At 46.5% G+C, this 20,470-nt stretch overlaps 1 long non-coding RNA gene across 3 annotated transcripts in view; it reads left to right on the top strand.

The window, feature by feature from the left end:
* LOC115510044 overlaps positions 1-18,433 on the top strand; it is a 243,598-nt gene extending 225,165 nt beyond the window's left edge. For 2 of the 3 annotated variants that reach the window (XR_003967581.1, XR_003967588.1), the window contains exons 7-8: positions 1,295-1,403; positions 5,267-7,434. This is a non-coding gene — a long non-coding RNA (uncharacterized LOC115510044). Of the gene's footprint in view, positions 1-1,294; positions 1,404-5,266; positions 7,435-16,095 lie in introns of those variants that run through there. The other variant, XR_004343980.1, reaches the window with a different exon arrangement.
* The last annotated feature ends 2,037 nt before the right edge of the window (positions 18,434-20,470 follow it).

Below are 20,470 nucleotides of genomic sequence, written 5' to 3'. Positions count from 1 at the left end.
GTGGGTGTGAGTGCCGGAAAAGTCTGCAGAAATAGACTGGGGAGGATGTATTACCCTCAGAGGCAGGCTCTGTTATCTGTTCCCTCAAATTCCGTACGTACATGGTTAAGGTTCCAAAGCACTGAGCAGGTCTTCAAAGGGATCCACGAAGGAAAAAAAAAAAAAAAAAAAAGAAAGAAAAGGCTAAGAATCCTTTACTTTTCAAGTGGCAGGAACAACACTAGAATCCAGGCTTCCTGTCTGTCAGTTCTGAGCTCTTTTTATAAAATGACACTAGCTTCGCATACTAAATCCAGTGATGGCATAATACAGTTTATACTTTGCTGCAGTCATGAAAGCTTCTCTCTCTCCCCCCCACCCCCCAGTTATATAAGCAGATCCTTTTCTCTTTCTAGTTGCAGATACAGCACTGCACTAACGCTGAGGGTGGATGGAATGAAGTTAAGGGATCCTGGGGATTCTTTTATGATTTCAGGAATTTTAGGCTAAAATCTATGTGGTCAGAGTAGAGCAGAGAATTAAGCAATTTTGGGCTGAATTTAAGCACAAAAGGCAGCCAATGTGGAAAATTACTTAATCCTTCGCTGAATTTGGGTTCTGCAAACCTGACCTGCATCAGCACAGAAGAGAAAATTCCCTGGGGGGTACTCAGAGGTGAGCCACGGAGATTAACAAAGAAGGCTCTCAGGTAAGGCTCTAAGAATTGCAGTCATTTAGCCAAGGAGGCAGAGGGCGGATACGGTAATGGCCGCCAAGTTTACACCACACTGTCATACAGGGAATTATGGCCTGTCGTCTCTGAGCACAGAAGGAGATGGGCTGGGCCTCCAGACCCAGACCTTCACCTTAGCTTCTGGGAAACCTGTTAACATAACACGAGCATGTGGACAATGAAGTGTCCTTCCTCTTCAGAGGCCAGGCCAGCAGCCCCGGGGACAGGCTGACACTTTCTTCCTGAGGGCAGGAGAGGGGTCCGGGAGTGCCTGGCTGGGCTCGGGAGGAGCTGGGCTTAGGAGCAGACCCTGTACTTCTGACTCCAAACTGGCCTCCTTCCTCTCAGGAGGGCCCCTAGAAGGAAGACTGGAAAGTGACTGGAGCGAGAACCATCATTTTGCTATGTTTCCTGTTTCATTCTGCTGGGGAGTGGGGGTGAGGGTGGGGTGGACGCTTCATGGTTTTTAAAAACAAAACAAACACGAGTGCCCTGATTTACTGTGTTGGGATAATTTTCTTTTAGGGACTCTAACAAATGCCTCTTGCCATTGAATATGATGATTTATTCTAACTTCATTAGGTATCGATCCCAGATTCGTCTCCCGAGGCCCTTCCAATACGCTTACCTACCTGGAGCCTCTCGCTGGGACAGGCACAAAGAACAGGACCTAAGAATTCCATTTCTAAGAGTGAGTATAGTAAGCAGGGGTAGAAAAATATATGCACATCACCTTGAGTGGAACCCGGTAGGGCTTGGTGTGAGGCCCATCTTGCAAGGTTCTAGTGAAATAAAAAAAACATGACAACATAGGACAGAATGGGCTTTAAGTTCAGCTCATTGAATTAAGTGGGCTGATTACTGTTCAATGAGAGAATGGGTAATATGGAGGAAGAGGAGGAAGGGGGGAAGGAGAAGGAGATGGAGAGAATATTGTAGCCGCAGAAGACTATATCCTGAACCTTAAAGCACTAAAACCCACACACTTCCCAAAGGGAGTCTCTCCATGTCACTCACTACCTAGACATCGGTATCATTTCTTCACTGCGTGTGCCGTCATCAGAGGCGCTCCCAATGATGTCAGCTGCTCCTCTAGGCACGTAACCTTTGGCAGAAATAGCACGTATTTGCTCCTGCCCGACTCCGGGTAGCAAGTCCACATAGATAAAGCCCTCCCCTCAAGGCCGTCTCCCCACCGATGACCTCTGGGGCACTCAGGCTCGGCTTTCCTGCTTGGAGAACTTCCTAGTTAAGTCCCCCTTATCACTGGGAAAACTTGACCTCTAACATGCAAAGCGGGTCATGGAGCAGGGAGAACGGAACTCTCTGACTTTAAAGTCAACTTGGCTTTGCTTACCTTTGAAATAGAGCATTTGTATTTTGAAACTGTTTATGAGAAGTTCTCTGAGTACTGAACTGCAAACACAGATACCAAGAAATTCTGGGGCCAGAGTGTCCAAATAACTGGGATAAGGACAATTGAGTTGAATAGTAATAAAATCTGGCACCGATTGTTTAGGCTTTCGAATTCTCCGATGACAAGCCTTCCTTGGCTCGGCCCTTTGGTCCAGGGAAAAGAGCACAGGATCTGGAAATAAAGAATGTGCATTTGAGTCTTTTCACTGCTGTCCCCCAACTGTGAGAACTTAGGCATTCTGCTTTGTTCAGGACGCTAAGCTTCGGTTTTATCACATGTGGCAGGCATCAGCAACATCTACTTTCACGGGATTTTTGAGAGGATTAAATGAAGGAATAAATACTTTCCAAGTGCTTCGTGAGGAGTCCTCCCCCCGCCCCCATTTTATAGATAAATATACTGCGGTCCAGAAAGGTTAAGTAACTCGTGCAAGGTAACACAGCTGGTAAGTATTATATCCTGGAACTTCGATCAGAGTAGGTGGGCAAGAAATTTCCGTTAAAATGAGATTGACATCATGTATGTGATTCCATCTTCCTGAGAGAAATTTGCCTTTTGGGCAAAAAGAAGCCTGGTGCTCTTCCACATTTTCCCAAATTGCATTAGGCTCAATTTTCTGCCATGAGACACGGAAGGAAAATGAGCCCCTGTTGCATTTGTTTCTCCGGTTGGTTTCTCTGATCCTTGTAATACAAAAATTACAACAGGATTAATCCAGAACTATAGACAAAATTGAGGAAAGCATTAACAGATAGAGTCCTTAGTATCGTGCTTTACGAAGAGTACACGTTCAATAGGCGTATGTTGACTGAGGGTTTAGAAAGATCAGTTCTCCGATATTCTGGTAGAGGGCCAACCGGTCCCGGAAAAGAAAACAGACATTTCAGATGGCTTTAAGTGTCCTACTCTGGAGGAAAATAAACAAGCACAGAGTGAGGACAACAGGGCTGGAGTCAACGTGACACTCTAGGAACTACAAAATCACATCAGTTATTTTGGCAAATGGAATTCTAGACACTTGCCATAGCACCAGATGATGTTTATTCCCACAAGAAGATTATTATAATGCATCTCTTGGATTAAGTTTTTCCTTTTACGAGGACGCTATGTCAGAGTCGGCTAAACTAAACTAAGGCTAAGTCTGCCTTCCAAATGTACCTGCTTTTCACTTTCAAAAGCACGCCTACATCTTCATACACTGCCTTTATGACTTGGTCCTCAGAATAATCGCGGTGGGGGGGGGGCGGTAAATAGAGCAGGTATTATTATTTGTGGTCTTTACGGGGTGGGGCTGGGGAGATTGTGTATCCTGCGTGCATCTAGCAGGGCGGCTGGTGTATAGATAGTACATAGGAAATACACAATAAATAATAGCTATCATTGAGTGCTTTTACTGAGTGGCAGATACTACTTTAAGTGCTCCACATACATGGACACATTTCTTTAAGGGGAGTTAGGCATAACTGATGAGCGTGTGAGCCTGCCACTCGCCAGCTGAGCGACCAAGGGCACCTTGGCCCTGGTTTTATCACCTGGAATATAAGGAATAATAACAGGGTAACCTCATGGTGTTGCTGCAAAGATCACCTGAGTTGATACACATACAATAATGCTAGCGTACCTGAACGCTCAATAAATACTGGCTGGTATTTGTATTTATCCCAAAGTAACCTCTCAAGTCATTGGCGGAACCAAGATTTGAACCCGGGCTGCTTGGCTCAAGACCCTGTATCTCTAGTCACTATTTATTTTGAATGAGTAACGAGACAAGTGAATAAATAACCTAGAGTTGCCCTGCAAGACGGTGGCCAAATCCAAGTCCCCTGTCACTGCCCCCCCCCCCAACAACTATAGCCCTAGATCGAGGCTGGGCCCTGGCAAATACACAGAGCCACTTCTTGGAAGGAAGCAGGAAGTTGCCACTTATTTATGGGTTTTATGTTCCCTCTTCGTCCTCAGGTCACACTTCCTTCCAGGCTGCTGAGCCTGGTGGTGTGTGTGTGTGTGTAGTTAGAAGTGTACCCCTTCCCTGCAGATGTCAGTTCTTTTGCATTTCAGTGGTAGAGGATTGGATTCTTAACTCACTGAAGGAGAAACAGAGTGAGCAAAACTCTAATAAGTGACATTTGAATAACACTGTCCGGTTTACAAAGCGCTCTCCCATCCATTTTGTCACTTGATCACTGGACATAGATTATGTTCTCTGTCTTTGAAGCAACCCAAGCATAGAGGCATCACGTGACTTGTCCAGCTTGTGGAATTGGTAAGTCCAGAGCCCAGACTTTTCACCAGGGTCTGCCACCTCTGGGTCCCACGTCCTTCCTTGATGAGAGCTATGACCCTTTACACTAAGGGAACTAAGGGAACTTGGGCCTTGTCCTTTGTCCTTGGCCCTGTCCTTGGTCCTTGGCCTCAGAAAAATAATTTCATGGTATTTCCAGTGTAGATTTTGATCTCCTTGGGAAAGTTTCATTTTGGACCTTTGTGATGACGGAGGAATGGGACAAGATGAACTCCCAGGTCACACGCACAACCGTGGAGTCTGTGACTCTTTCCCAAGAGTTTACGAAGCATGGAATGCTTGGTACAGGAAATATCCTAACAGCTGTAAAGAGCTATTTATTTGGGACCATCCAACCACGTGCTGTGATAGAAAAATGTGGGAGAAGGAGAGGGGGCGTCGGGAAAAGGATTTCACTGATTTCACGTATGCTCTTGTCTTATTCTGATGTCCTATGTCAAAACTTTTGTTCACGGCACTCTCCCACATAAAGCAGTGCTCCCTGGATGCTGTCTACCTCATCACGCTCCTTCCCCTCACGTGTATAGAGATTGTTTTTCATTTTGAACCCAACTGCTGCTTCTTTGATTCTGTAGCAAATCGCCCTTTTGAGTGTGTGGTGTAATTACTCCCATGGCAATGGACCGAAGTTAGACACAGGCCATTATGTGAGCCCGCAGCCTGAGCGGGGAGACGGGAGCAAAGAGTTCCTTTTAAAACCGCTCTCCTTAATAATAGCAGGACAGAGGTAGAAAATTACTGGCATTACAAATTGCTTTTTTCCATAAGGGTTTTGTCCCTATCTTTTAAAAGGCTGTGTCACACTGAGAAAATTTCTCTACGTTTTTAATTGCAGATAATTTTGTGTAAGGAAAACCTCCCAGTGAAAATGGTCTGATGAAATGTGCTTAGTTTGGCTTTGGCCGAGCTCCTCGTCGTCCTAAACGAGTGCACAAAAACACGCACAAACAATATTTGCTGCTGCCTAAAAAGTGTAACCCCGCATTTACGGCAAAAGCAATGGAGGAGATTGAGAAGTGGAGACCGGCCCCTAAGAAGAGCTCCGCTTACAGAAAAGAGGGCCGAAGGAGGTGTGGACTGCTGCCACCAAGCGGTGAGCCACGTAAGCCTGATGGCTGCCAAGAGCCCTCACTTATCGGGAACCCAGCCTGGTCCCTGGGGAAGGTGGACAGGAAGAGGAGGAAAGTGAAGAAGACGCCAGTGCCGCCAAAGTCACCGTTAGGAAAAGACGCGTCCTAAAGCCGAATGCGCTTTTTTTTCGGAGAACGCCGCATCGGGACCTCATTGGTGCTGTTTTAAGGCCCGATTCTAACAAGCTTAGTTTTCAAACCCTACAGCACGTTAGAATCAAGGAATTAGCACGCGAAGAAAGCCAGTGAACACACTACATATTTATTTTAGTCTTAACAAACACCAGTAGCAACCAACGCGACACTGGTTACGGACTCAACTTTAAGGATGATGAAACAGGTTCAGAGAAGGTCAGCCAGTAAGTGATCAAGTCTGTCTTCACATTCAGGGTTCTGGCCTCAGAGCTCATGTCTCTTCCTTTTCTCCCCCTCGCCTTTCCAAAGACAGGCACGCCGAGAAGCAAGCCTTCATGGCAGCACAATGACAGGACAAGGGCGGGAGACAGCATGGAATCAGTATTGAAAATTTGCCGCACCCTGGGATGATCCGGTATAGAGGAAAATGGCCTCCTCGGTTCCCAAATGCGTCTGTTTTAGAGGATAGTCGTCATTGATTTGCATCAATATGTCCAAATGCGCCAACTTTCTCGGTGTAAAGAGTAGGGAGAAAGAATCCTGGGGGGGATACAGGTTCAGGGGATCCAGGCGTAGCTTTGCCTTTCACTGGCTGTGGGAACGTAGCCATGTTACATCACCTCATCGCGCCTCTGTTTCCTCATCTGAAAAATTAACATAATTATTCCGCCTACCTCATGGAGCTGGTTCAGGAGGATTCAATGAGGCAATTCGTAGAAATAGTTAAAGCTGTACCTGACGCTTAGGAGGCATGACTTATGAAGCATAGACGCTTTAGAGAGGTAAACGCTTACCTCCCGAAAGGACTAAATCTGACTTCTTATTTAAATTGCTCATCTGTCCATTCATTCATTCAACACACATTCACTAAGTCCATATTATGAGCCAGCAGCGGGTGGCCACCAGGCAAACAAATATAAATAAATTACCGCTCTTCACCAGTAGGAGCTCAGACGTGTAAACAACAAATCTGCCGCGATGAGGGAGGTGCTGGGAGAGCATTTCTGCGGGAACACGGATACGGGAACGTGCAGCCTCCTACCTCGCCCTGGAGGAGTCAGGATGGCCGCCCGGAAGTGAGGTTCCACAGAAGGTGAAGAGGGAAAGGGCATTCCAATGGAGGACACAGCATGTTTAAGCAAAGACCCAAATGGAGGAAGAGCAGGTGAATTCGCACATCGGGTGCCGGTGTGTGGGAGGCGAGTAGGAAAGGGTATAGGGCTGAGGAGGGAATATACCTATATTTGTTCTAATTGCACAGTAGTGAGAAAATGGATTCGCTCAGGGAACTAGTTGCAAAAGGTAGCTTTTTAAAAAAAAAAGAACTCAATTTACAATCTTGGGGTCCTCTACTAATTTGGAAGCTCAAGAGAGAGGCAGTAAGAAATTTTTAGTTCAAATCTAAATTATTATCTCCCAACATCTTACATTTCTTACCATAAAAGTCAGATGGAAAGCAGCGCGACCCTAGGATCGGGACTAAAATGGTGTAAAACACAGTAGCATGTGCGACCTGGTCCGTGTCCACTTGTCACTGCTTGGCTGTCAGACTGGGATGAGAACACGCACCTGAGCCTCACCGGGCACACGAATGAGCAAGGCCATGCGTGTGCACCCTGGTGAGCCGGGAAATGTCTTATACTGAGCAGTTGCCATGAAGTAGGCTGGTGGCTTCGCAAAAAATATGAGTAGATTTTTTTTTTAATTATTGGGGCGCCTGGGTGGCTCATTCGGTTAAGCGTCCAACTCTTGATCTTGGCTCAGGTCATGATCTCACGGTTCATGGGATGGAGCCCCGCATTGGGCTCCGCGCTGACAGCGTGGAGACTGCTTGGGATTCTCTGTCTCCCTCTGCTTCTCCCCGACTCATGCTTAAGCTCTCTCTCTCTCTCTCTCTCTAAAGTAAACATTTAAAAATAAATAAATAAAATAAAAATCATTATTACTATTATTATTACTGTCAATTTCAGTGAAAAATTCCACAAGTATCTGGATGCCAAAGTATATGTGAGACCCGACAGCCGACACCACGTTTTATGCATTTCCCTCCGCCCGGCACCCAGCCCCGAGCCTGCCACACAGTAGGTTCTCTATTGATGTTTGTCGAGTAGCGACCAAACATCTGGATTCGGACATTTCCAGGGTGCGCGTATGGTAACCGAGACCCTCCACTGTGGTTAATAAGCCCGGGGAGCACGGTGTATGGAGTGGGAAGACAGGTAGGGAAGCACGTGAAGGAGACGGAGAAAGTGCCAGTTGGCGGGCCCCGGTGATCTGATTATGCGACGCCAGTGTGTACCGTGAGAACTCCTTGACCACATCATGTACCTACTCGACTTCGCTCCCATGTAACCAACTTTTCATTTACTTTAACAGCAATGTAAAATGCAACGGTGATTCATCATACATTTTGGGAGGAACTCTCGCTTGGAAGGAGTTGGTTGGACTCTGGAGGATTAGTGGGTCGAGAACCAAGTCAGTGCATACTGAAGGCACTGGGCTCTCTTAGGAGGCTGAATCATACACCCCAATGGAAACTTTCCCCATCCTGGGAGTCATTAATGTGTCATAACCCATAATTTAGAAATTATTGGGTGTTTGGGACTTCCTTTCTCACTCGGCCCACAGATCCTTATCCTCACACACAGTCCGAACCCTCAGAGTATCGATGAAGGAGGGGACCCTCCGTCAGCTCCTGTTGGAGGAATAAGATGAGCACAGACCTAATCAGGGAGCATCTACTCTGGGCTTCTGAACAGGACAATAATTTTTGCCGTCCTAAGTCCTATGCGTGACTGCTGCTCATCGTTCTCAAGATCTCAGCACCTTTTCCTTCTGGCGGGCCCTGGGTGACGAGTCAAAATGAAGTACTCCTCCCCGCTCGGCTGTCTGGTTCACCAGGGGTCAACCCACAAGGGAGACGGCTCAGTGAAGTGACAGAGGTCACACCTCTGGGGATGGAAGTCAACCTTATCAGTGTTTTAGAAGCAGACCTGGATTTCTAGGCGCCTCCACACGTGAGCACCTGTTCTGTTTCCGCATTTGCCATCAAGGGTTATGAGATGGAGGGAGACACGGGGTCAGGTGTTTGCAAAGGTCACTCAGTTTCATGTCTGAAAGGTGAACGGTGATGTCAGGATCAAGTGGCCGGTGAGGACAGGGGAAGGATGACAGAGACATTTCTTTTAATATTTTTTAAATGTCTATTCATTTTTGAGAGAAAGAGAGAGAGAGAGAGAGAGAGAGAGACAGAGAATCCATGGGATCCATGCTGTCAGCGCAGAGCCTGACGTGGGGCTCGAGCTCATGCACTGCGAGATCGCGACCTGAGCAGAAATCAAGAGTCAGACGCTTGACCGACTGAACCACCCAGGTGCCCCTGGAGACAGACCTTTTTAAAGGCATAACCCCCACCCCCCAGACTCGCTCCCATTTCCCCCTCCAGCCATCCCTTTGTGCATCCTGCTGGTAAATTTCGATGTTGATGCTGATATTTAATTTTATCCGCAGAAAGAAGGCAAAATAGAGCTCATCAGACATTTAAAGGCAGTCATCTGTGTTTCTTATTTACTTTTAGATAAGCAACATACCCACATAATTTACTCTTGATAAAGACTACAGGAACTGCTCGTTTGCCAAAGACAAGTGACTTTTAAACAGCGAACAGTTTGAGATGTTACCAGAGCAAAACTTGTAATTCCTACTGGCCAATCCCCACCTGCCCCCACCACCCCCCTCTCCCTCACACACACACAGTGTTTGTTGAGCCCATATTTATAGATGTCACCAAGAGCCTGTGCCTCTGTCCACTCCTGTTTAAACATCTGCATGCCCATATGTTGACATCAGTCAAACTTTGCTCCCTGCCAGCTCTACGGTGTTCCCCACATGCCCGGGGCTTCTCCTGGTCTGCTCCCCAGCCCAATGAACCCCATCACCCTCCAGAGGGTTCCACATGAAGGAGAAGGGTCTCCAGGGTGTGCACAGGAATAAGAAGAACATGACGGCCAGGCCTGCGGGACAAGGACATCTGTCTGATTGCTCCACTCGTTTCTGCCCATGACCTCACAGAGGCCTCAATTGGATCAGGCAATTAGTATGGGCAGGATCAAATGCTGCCCAATTTAATTCAATTACTCTTCACCGCAAGAGAAAATATGGTTATTATAGTGACAGGACCCGTGTGCGGAATACAGGCTCCTGGCCAGCGACCTGCCTACACGCTGCCAAGCCGTGAGGGGCAGTGAGGGCGCAGAAGAGGATGATTGGAGAGGATGGGGCAGAACCGTACCTGCTCCAGAGCATCGGAAGTGGGGTTCGTGTCCGGCCACAATCGCCCAGAGGCCCCTTTTCTGACAGAAACCCCTGGGTAATGGGGGCATATCTATTGCCCAGGCTTGGGATCGAAATGTGGAGGAGTCAGCTGTTCCACGAGAACTATGAACTATTTACCGGGTCCCGGGGAGAAAGGGGGAAGCACGAGTGACAGCAGCCAGAAGAAGAACGGCAGCTATTTTCCAAAATGACCGTTTTAAGGGAAATTTCTTATTTATCATTCTTAAGTCTCTATGGCAAATTTGACAACTAAGAAGACAATGTAGACATTGAGTCTTTTTTTAAAAACGTTTTCGTCCCTTCACTGCCATTGATCTCCCCATATTTAATAACTAGAACTTTCATTTTGCCCTTATGCTGCATTTCCTGTTGGCCAGCTATGGTCAATGATGTTTATGTGGGCCCATTCCTTTTAACCTCTCAAGAGCCCTGTGAGCTAGAAGCTTTCATTACTCCCATTTTGTAGGTGAGAAAAATGAGGTTTCAAGAGTTGAGTAACTGCCCAAGGTCACATAGCTGTAAGTGACAGTGGATCCCCGTTGGATCTGTTGATCTCAAAACCCCTGTTCTTGACCATTATGCTAAACTTCCCCTTGGCCTCCTTTCATCAAATCTTCCTTGCCTTTCTATGCACGTCCTCGGGTCACTGAAGAGAGAGAGGTCTGACCACATGCTCAGTACATTGGATACACAAGAGCCCACGTCCACATGGAATCATATCATTGTTTCTTAACTAACACACTGAGCTCTGGGTTCAAATCCCAGCCCCGCCGCTTCCTGGCTGTGTGACTGGACAGTCTCTGGGTCTCAGTTTCCTCATGCATAAATGAGGAACATATTTCCTCATCGAGTTGTGGGAAGAGCTATCAGAGTCAACGCACTTAAAATGGTACCCGGGGAAAAGATGCAAAAGTTGTCAGCCGTTAGCATCACTTCCCTTCTGGAAGCAAGTAATGCAAAGATCAGAGGCAAGGCCGTTATCTGCCGTATGCACACATGCACACTTCCAGAGGTAGACCACATATTGGCAATGTCCACATCAGTCAGGCCTTTGCTGGGCCTGGTGATCATGAGTAGTTATCTTGGCCGACGAGCCCAGGCTTAGTGGGGGTGGGGTGGCTGTAGGAGACCAGAGCGACTCTGTAGCAAGTTTCTTTTGGGGTCGAGTAGGGTGCTCCTCTGACTTGATCCTTGTCTGAGGCTCTACCCCTTTTTCCTCAGAAGCACAGTGAATGGGAGAGATTGGGGGACTCACAGAGGGAAGGGGCAGTAGCTCCCCCCCCCCCCCACTTACACTGAGTGATAGGCACCGGCTATGCCCCTTTCCGTTCCCTTCTGGCCCACTGCCCTCTACCCCAGCGGACCAGGGAGGCACGGTGCTGAATGTCCATCGTGGTAAATGGCCTTCACACAAAATTTCTGAGTTTGCCAACTTGTACTGTCTCGGAGCTTTGCAGGGGGTTTTGAAAATTCTAGAAACTCACAGGAATTTCCCCAAGGCCTTACCACACTCGCTTGGGTCGGCATGGCAACATCTCCGTGAAGCCAGGGTGGGGGCGTCTCCAGCCTGAAGAAATGGAGTGTGATGCTTCCAATCATACTTACGTTGTTCATGGTCATTCTTCACCACTCGAGCTTCTTTTAGGCCAGGGCCACTTTTGCAGGTACTATAAATCTAAGCTAATACGCGTATCAGTGTGTACCAGATAACGTGAGCTCTGGTCTGGAGTCGGGCTTTACAACGATCATTTCCTCTCTCCACCAGAGCCTGTCATGGCTCCACATTGCTCGGACGTATGGCGTGATGAACCACTGCGTTTGGTGCCTGTTGTGATCACTTATGATGTCTTGGCCCCATGCCCTCTGCTTTCAGATCCCCTGTGGAGGATACAGAACACGCTAATAGAAGCCAGATCTTTTTGGTTAGTTTTGATTGAGCTTCATGGAGTTATCACTCTGACAGTGGTATTTTCATTAAGAGGAGAATGGTTTACTGTCCACACTGGAAATGGTGTCTTCTTGTATGGGATCGCAGCTGGAATAAATGGAGTGAAGACGAACAGAAAAGCAGGCACCTGGCTCTTCCTTATTCTACACTTCTGAGTGAGTTCTGGTCCCTCCCAGCCTCAATTTCCCCATTGCTATGGGAACTGAAATCAATCCTACGGCCCACACTGTCTCCTGCAAATGAGCCGGATGAGTGTTCACCACCCTGAGCCCTCCAATATCCAGCACTGAAAATTTCAGTTGTAATTGCCGGTATTACTCAGACAAGGACAAGAAATATTTCCAGTTCTGGGAAGAGCAGGGCTAACAGCTGTAGCTGAACACGAGACGAGGGAGGATGACAAACCACAGACGTGCCCAGCTCTTGGGTGCTCCGAAGGGAACCTGGGCAGAAAATGGCCGCCCCCGTCAGGTAACTGTTTCAGCGTCACACGAAGAGATGTGACCTTGATATCCACGCCAGCTGAGTTCCTGAAGAATAATATTTTAAGCAATACGAAGCATAAGACAAATAGACTCACTTAGCATCTGGGGAGCCAATGGCACCCAGGCTTGCCCAAACTGGCCTTTCTCATTGCAGGGTGTGGGAGAACACAGGGCTTTGTGGGTCCCTGGGGGCCTGCCAGGCCCGGAGCTGTTGCTCAGCTGTGGGAAGCACTCCAGTTCTCAGGTCTGCTAATGAGTGGTGTGGTGTCTGGCAAGGGCCTGGCCTGTGAGCGAGTGTGACTAATCATGAATCTTTTCAATAACGCTGACAGTTCATTCTCTGCTCTCTCCTTCGGCTGCTCTCTGTGCTGGAGCTGGCTGAAAGAGGAGCAAATTAGCCTCATTCTGGAAAAGGCAGGGCATGATAAAGGACCCCCTCAAAGGTCTCCAGTGCTCCGTGCCTGGATGTTTTGCAGCCGGTGTAATTATCTGACTTGGGTGGCTCGACAGGGTATTTTTGACGTTGTCGTTCCCTCTCCTCAATAGCAGGCAGTGTCTGAAGACAGTGCCCGGTTACTGTTCTGGGAGCTATTTAACAAATATAGGTTTGACACCAGCAAAGACAGTGTCATGATTATCCTGCATATGCTCCAGCCCAAACTGACGACCCTCCCATTTCCTGTCCAAAGGGTACATTTTGTTGAATTATGCTTCTGTCCCCACACGGAAATGTGGTAGACCTTAAATGCCCCGGACTCCTTAATCGGGGGTGGGAGCCAAAGAGGGGATGAAGCTTTCCCTCCGATTCCTCTGTCTCCCCGCCACCCACTTTGCTGCTTGATAAGTTCACTGTGCTTCTAACACCACAGCCAAACTGCGTGTTCCGTCACGGGGAAGGGGTGTGTGTGTGTGTGTGTGTGTGTGTGCGTATCTCAGGAAAGTTAGTAATGCCATCTGTTGGTTAGTGGACTGGAAGAATTTCAAGCTGGAAGGCAAGCTTTGCTGATGTTGGACCAAAACACTTAGAAAAGAGTGGTAATTGTCCAGTGGATGTGGTACTCTCATCACGGACTGGGCTTCTGAGAATAACTCATATATAATTCTTTTTTAGAGAGGGAGAGAGAAGGAAAGGGGCAGAGGGAAAGAGAGAGAACCTTAAGCAAGCTCCTCACTCAGCGCAGAGCCTGACGTGGGGCTCGATCCCACGACCCTGGGATCATGACCTGAGCCGAAATTAAGAGTCAGGCGCTCAACCAGCCGAGCCGCCGAGGGGCTCCTCAAATATAATTTCTTAATAACAGAGCCAAAACATTTGCACGTCGAGAGACACGAGCAAGTGAAAGGGGAGGAGAAGTGCATCCAGTGCTGGGAAACTGAGGCTGTGTGTACCGTTCTTCATTCCCTAAGATAAACGCATTGTCTGGCACTTTTCACCCTCTAGCATGTAGGCCTGTTTCTTCTCCCTTTCTGAGCCTGGTGGGATCACTACGCACTCTTAAGGAGGTCCAAAAGGCTAACTAGAGACACTCAAGCTGTATCTTCCAAATCGAAAATTGAGACGTGTCAGAATATTCTCAGGAATGATAAGTGTAAGTATTTAAGATTAAGAGTTTTCTTTGAACATTGTGGCCACAGAATTCTCTTTCAATTTCTGAATGCCGTGTGTGTGTAAGGTGCCGTGGGTTATGGTTCCAGGTAGGGGTTGTAAGTGGTGACCGCAGGTCAGATTTCTCTTCAGCCATGCAGTATCTCGAAAACTGGGGAACTTCTCATGAGCATCCAAATTTCTAACTTCTTTTTAAAAATCATCAAATCTGGCAACACTGACTTCATAGACCCGCACGAACCTAAATGGTTGCTGCCTTTTTACAGAATACTTTGCCACACTCCTCACTACTCTCTATTGCTTCACATTTAACCTCCTTTTCCTACCTATATGATCTACCTGCCTCTCCAGGCATTTAAATGTGTGCTTGCTGATTCAGTCACACATACCGGTGGTTAAGGCTCCTGTCTGTGCACCATCACAGAAAGGATAGAGTTTCTTGACTCCTGTCAACTCACGTCCCACCTCAGAGGGCTGGCCCTCAGCACAGCGTTGGTCAAAACGTGACATTCCCTGAGACATTGGGAACTCCAATGTTTCTCATATGTTCCAGCTTTGCTTCTTTGATCAGAGAAGATCCCCAAAGGGGGATTTGGTCATTCCTCGATGACATAAAATGCAAGACACAAACATCTCATATGCCTTGTTTGTTCTACTGTTCATGCAGCCAGTTTTGTAACCACAAGAATCTTTTTTAGAAGAATAGATGGCTGGGTCTGGGGGTAGGACTGGGGGGTAGGAAATTGTTGAGCTTCCAGATAATACACTGGTTAATTATGGGACCTCTTATAGTGTTTTGAGCTGGTTCAGTAGGAGAGAAACAGGGGTGAGTATGCCCAAGTTTAGAATTTAGAATGGTGTAAGTTCATTCCAAAGTGTGTATGTGAGTATATATGTGAACGTGTGTGTGTGATCATCTTTTTTTTTAAGTTTATTTATTTATTTTGAGGGAGAGGAAGAGAGAGCATGAGCAGGGACGGACAGAGAGAGAGAGAGAGGGAGAGAGAACGAATCCCAAGCAGGCTCTGAGCTGTCAATGTGGAGCTCGACATGGGGCTCGATCCCATGACCATGAGACCATGACCTGAGCTGAAATCAAGAGTCAGATGTTCAACCAACTGAGCCACCCAGGTGCCCCTCATCATAGATAATTCTTAAATCTTCTATTTTCTTGAGAACACTATTATGAACTGCGTCATTTCATGTAAAAACATAACTCACAGATACAACATGTCTTTAACAAAATTCTACTAGAAAGTGAGAAAGGTATTAACATGTATCCAGGAGACAAATCAGCGTTTGTGAAAATCATGGTGTCATTTATGATACTTGTCAACTACTTGTAGGCCAGCGGGGGGGTACCCATTCATTCATTCCCTCATCAGCAGATATTACTAAACACCCACTCTAGATTGAACCGCATAAACCTTCCAACATTTGAGCTTTTAATCTATGAAAATAGACATCTCACATGGTTTCATATGCATCGTGCTAGGTGCTGTGTTAGGAATGGGGATAGAAGAATTAGAAACAAGAAGAATGGATTCGTAAACAGCAGTGCAATGAAGGGTCACAAGTGCCGTAATGGGAACGTGTAGAAAAGCCTGTGAGGACCCAGGGAAGGCGGAAGTCGGAGTGGGAAAGTCTATTGTGGTGAACACGGTAATCTTCTCAGTAGATGATGCAATCTTCTGTTTAAAATTATTAGTGGTATTAGCTAATTTAAACGGAGGATTTCTATTACAGCCCCATGTTAAGAATTCTATATTTATCGGGGCGCCTGGGTGGCGCAGTCGGTTAAGCGGCCGACTTCAGCCGGGTCACGATCTCGCGGTCCGTGAGTTCGAGCCCCGCGTCAGGCTCTGGGCGGATGGCTCGGAGCCTGGAGCCTGTTTCCGATTCTGTGTCTCCCTCTCTCTCTGCCCCTCCCCCGTTCATGCTCTGTCTCTCTCTGTCCCAAAAATAAATAAACGTTGAAAAAAAAAAAAAAAAGAATTCTATATTTATCTCATGTTATCCTCACAGACCCCTATGGAGTAGGAGTCATCATAATTCCCATATTTCAGAAGAGGAAACAGAAGAGTAGAGAGTTTAAGGACTATACTCAGATTACACAGCTGGTGAGTGCTGGACCTGGGATTCACCCTGTGACCATGTAAACACAACGTTGCCCTGGTTGTGAATAAATAGCAGTAACAAGAACAAAGACTTCTGACTTTTCAGGTGAAATCCGTCTTGGGACCCATAACCCACTTGGTTTCAACCCCTGAGAGACAGTTTTCTGGTACCAGTCTAGACCACTTGGCATTGAAGCAAATAGGAACATACTTACACTCACATTCACACACGCACGCACACATATGCTCCCAGGCCCACTTTGGAGTGGACTTACCCCCTTTCTGAGGCCTGAACTTATACCTACTGAAGAACACAATGCAAAGGCGGTAAAATGTGGTGGTTTCTCAAGCAATTCTCTATTATGAAATGGAATGAGAACGTTGCCATGATGTAAATTCCAGGGATATTACATGAAAGAGCCAGCTACTGTTTTGTATAGTGATTGGTCCTCCTTGGAAGAATTTCAAATGGTTATTATTCATTGGCATAGCCTCGGGGAAGATGAGGGGGATGAAAAAAAATTGTAAGTGAGAGCCCTTGAGGCTTTTTATCAGGCACCACCTTGTCATAAACACAATGAGATTGGGTTTCCTGGGTGTTCTCAGGGCTCATTATGCAACAAGCCCCTGGCTCTGTCCTTCCCAGAAAAAGTCCAGAAGCCACTCTTGCAATGTAGTCTCCCCGCTGACCTCAGCAGGGCATGGACAGCCAGGGCTCGGAGTGTGATTCTCATAGTCCTGGGATGGAAAGAGGACTCAGTGTGGAAGGGAAAACAATGAAGGAGAACACACCATCAGGCGACTGTGTCCACCACCTCCTTCTCCTACCATTTCTCGGATTCCTGACCTCAGCCGTGGGCAGCAGTAGCCTTTGTAAGGAGAAAACCAAGACTCAAGCTCTAATGAATGGACTGACAGGTGATTCAAAAGAGGTGTCCTACTCCTTTTATCATGTGAGAATGGAAGTCTTCAACCAGAAGAGGACCCTCACCCCCTCACCCAACCATACTGGCACCTTGATCTTGGACTTCCAGCCTCCAGAACTGTGAAAAATAGATTTCTGTGGTTTATAAGCCAAAAAAAAAAAGGTATTATATGGAATATGTCAACCAGAAATGTGAAGAACCAAAAAAATGGGGAAGAAGTCATGAAAAGAGACTTATCGTTAGTGAAAGGAAAATGACAACCCTGAGAGGGGAGGGGTTGGCTGTGGCTGATACACCACAACCTGCCACGTCAGTGACAGCAGTGCTGTGAGAATAGGCAAGTCCCCAAATCGCACTGGTTTGGCATCACGTTTATTGTTTGCTTAAAGACCAGTCTCAGGGAATCCTTTGCTAACAGCCTTCCACACAGAATTTCACGGAGCCAGCCAGATGATGGAGGGTGACAGAGAACTTGCAACATCACGGGTGTTCATGGGCCAGGCCCGAGTGTCACACATCACTCTCGCCTACATTCCTGACCTGGAACCGAGCCAGCGTGGACCCACGCAGATACCAGGACAGCCACTTCCCAGCCATGACTCTACGCTGTAGAAGGGAAGCCTGAATCTTCAGTGGGTAGCCGGTGCCTTCACCACACCTGCACGCATATTACGATATAACGAATGAACTTCAAAAGATTGAGAGAGTCCCACTCTCCAATCAGTCACTCATTTCAAGGAAGCACTCACATGGCATGCGATTTACAGCAGGACTGCTTTATCCCGAGGGTCAAACCACTGAGAAGGGAACCTGTGAGTTTACTGTAATTTGTGACCTAAATTATGTTTCTTGTGAATACCACTCTTTTTATGGTGCTCTAATTTTGAAACATTTTCTGTTAGATCCTAGGTGCCTGGAAATGTTACTGTATTAATCACTTTCAGAATTAGCATTTTTTTAATGGTAAATCGAAGTTTGTCAGGATGCTTTATTACGGTATCGTGGACACTTCCTTTGGTTGATATATATTGTAGAGACGTGACAAAGACAGTAAGACTCATATCCGTATCTATGTGGTGTCTGTGTTTTTAAGACACTTCAAATTAAAAAGGGGTTTGCATTTAATGAATCTTTAAATGATTTCCTTTGTGTCTTGAGCTGTCATCCTGATCATTTGCCCTGTAGTTCTTGTTAAGCAGCAGTAGCAGAAGCCCTCAGACATAGAATAGAGGGGGCTATCTTCTGTCCGCCTGGAATGTGTTCATCTGTGGTCATGAGGGGTCCTCTGTAAGCAGATAGTGGGAGCAGGGCATTACCAAATCTTTACAGTTCCAAAAGGTGAGGGGCCTTTCCCCATCTCATCCTTTCTGAGCATTTCAGTTCTGAACACATGAACAACAGAAACTCTGGGTGTACAGGGGAGGAAAATGATAATTTACAGTCCTGTGTAAGATACTTATTTGAAACTAGATTGAAATATGTCTATATCAGATCTCCATTTTTCTGGGTATCGGTCTATCTGTATCTACCTTGTTTATGTTCTGCCATTATTCCCACCGAGTAAGTCTCATCCTTGTGATACACTTCTTCATGTCAGGGATTGTTTCTTCTATTATTTTTATAACTCTACCTCTACCACCAAAGTGTGTGCATGCATGCAAGCACACACACATGCACACACATACAAACACACACACATGACACAGCTTGAAAAGGCAGCCCATGACTTGAAGTTGATTTTGATGTTTTCTTCTTGAAGAAGCAAGATATAGTGGCAAAAGAAAAAGACCACAATTCAAAATGATATATTAGAATCAAGTAAGACAGTGAGTAAGTGATGGGAGAGCTCCAACATTTTAGGCAGCAATGGAGAAAGGCGGGGGAGCGTGAAGTGTATACTCTAGGTTGAGTTATCCTACGTTAAAGGGCTATTCTGGAAGTTACACTCAGTTCAGTTTACACTCTATTTGTCAGAACCTACCTACAGGTCCGTACTTGCTGCAAGGGAATCTGGGAAGCATAAATTTTGGTTGGATGTTTCGCGACTGGGATAAAATTGGAGTATTTTTAGTAGAGAAGGGGAGAATGGGCTTTAGACAGGCAATTCACAGTGTCTAGCAGATCCAAGTTATGCTTTGGGGGCCATCACTGGAAATGGAGTCCTAGAACAAAATACAATCAGTTATAGAAAAAAGGCTAAACTCAGGGTGCCTGGGCAGCTCAGTCGGTTAAGCGTCCGACCTCGGCTCAGGTCATGATCTCACGGTTTGTGAGTTCGAGCCCCACATCAAGCTCTGTGCCGACAGCTTGGGGCCTGGAACCTGCTTCAGATTCTGTGTCTCCCTCTCTCTCTGCCCCTCCCTGCTCATGCTCTGTCTCTCTGCGTCTCTCAAAAATAAATAAATGTTAAAAAAAAAAAAAAAAAAGGCTAAACTATGTTTTCCCCAGTCTGAGTTGTCTTATGGAAATTTCAGCTCTGTTATGAGTTTTTGCTACAACTAAGGATTCCTGCTGTTGTGGTGACAGTGGTTCGTTGGAAAATACCACATCAGCAAGCAGAGGGAAGAAGCCATGTCAAGCGAAGACAAAACCCAAGCACAATCTTCTTTTTACCGAAACACACGAGAACTTTGCCACAGCATAAATGATGATGACGGAAGTGTCTACAACAGCAAGCAGGGCTCACAAACACCACCGGACACTCCAGTGCTTGGAAGGGCGCTCCGAAATTACACACGGGGGTTAGGTATCACTGACTCAAGGGGGTGGAAAAAGCATTCTCGATCCTTCTCTGCCAGAAGAGGTCTCTCCGCATAGCTGGAATGGGGATGAGTGAGGTCAAGTTAGGCTCAAGCACGGCCCAATGTGAACTAAGAAAACCCTTCACACTGTCTGGGGAATGTTATCCAAGTACTTAAATTAGGCCGACGCCCTAAAACAGCCTAACACAAGAAAGACTTTGGTATCTCACTTCTCTCTCATGTCTTCTTCCTTTTGCCCAGCCAGGGGGAGTAAGTGAATTCATTGCCTGAGCAGAATTAGGTCAGACCAGAGCAGAATATCAAGCTGACAGAGGGGAGCTTCGTGCCAACATTGATTAAATGAGAAGGGAAAAGAAAGTCTCACTCTGAATCCAAATATGGGAGTTTAGAAGGGAAAAGGCTAATGTTAGGCTACTTAAGAATTAATACAAAAAGACGCATTTGTTATCAGAGAATCAGAGTTTCCATCCATGCGAATACTTTGTTGTAAAGAAGCCACGTTTTTATGTTGATAAATCTTTAAGATGCTCAAGCTTTAGCTGTTAGGCTAAAAACTGTTCATTTGTTTTTTAGAAAGCCTTCAAAAACCGTGCGT

This window comes from Lynx canadensis, chromosome A1, assembly GCF_007474595.2.
Source record: "Lynx canadensis isolate LIC74 chromosome A1, mLynCan4.pri.v2, whole genome shotgun sequence".
NCBI classification, from domain to species: domain Eukaryota; kingdom Metazoa; phylum Chordata; class Mammalia; order Carnivora; family Felidae; genus Lynx; species Lynx canadensis.
The sequence above is the reverse complement of the archived record's forward strand: the minus strand, read 5'-3'. Positions and strand labels throughout refer to the sequence as shown.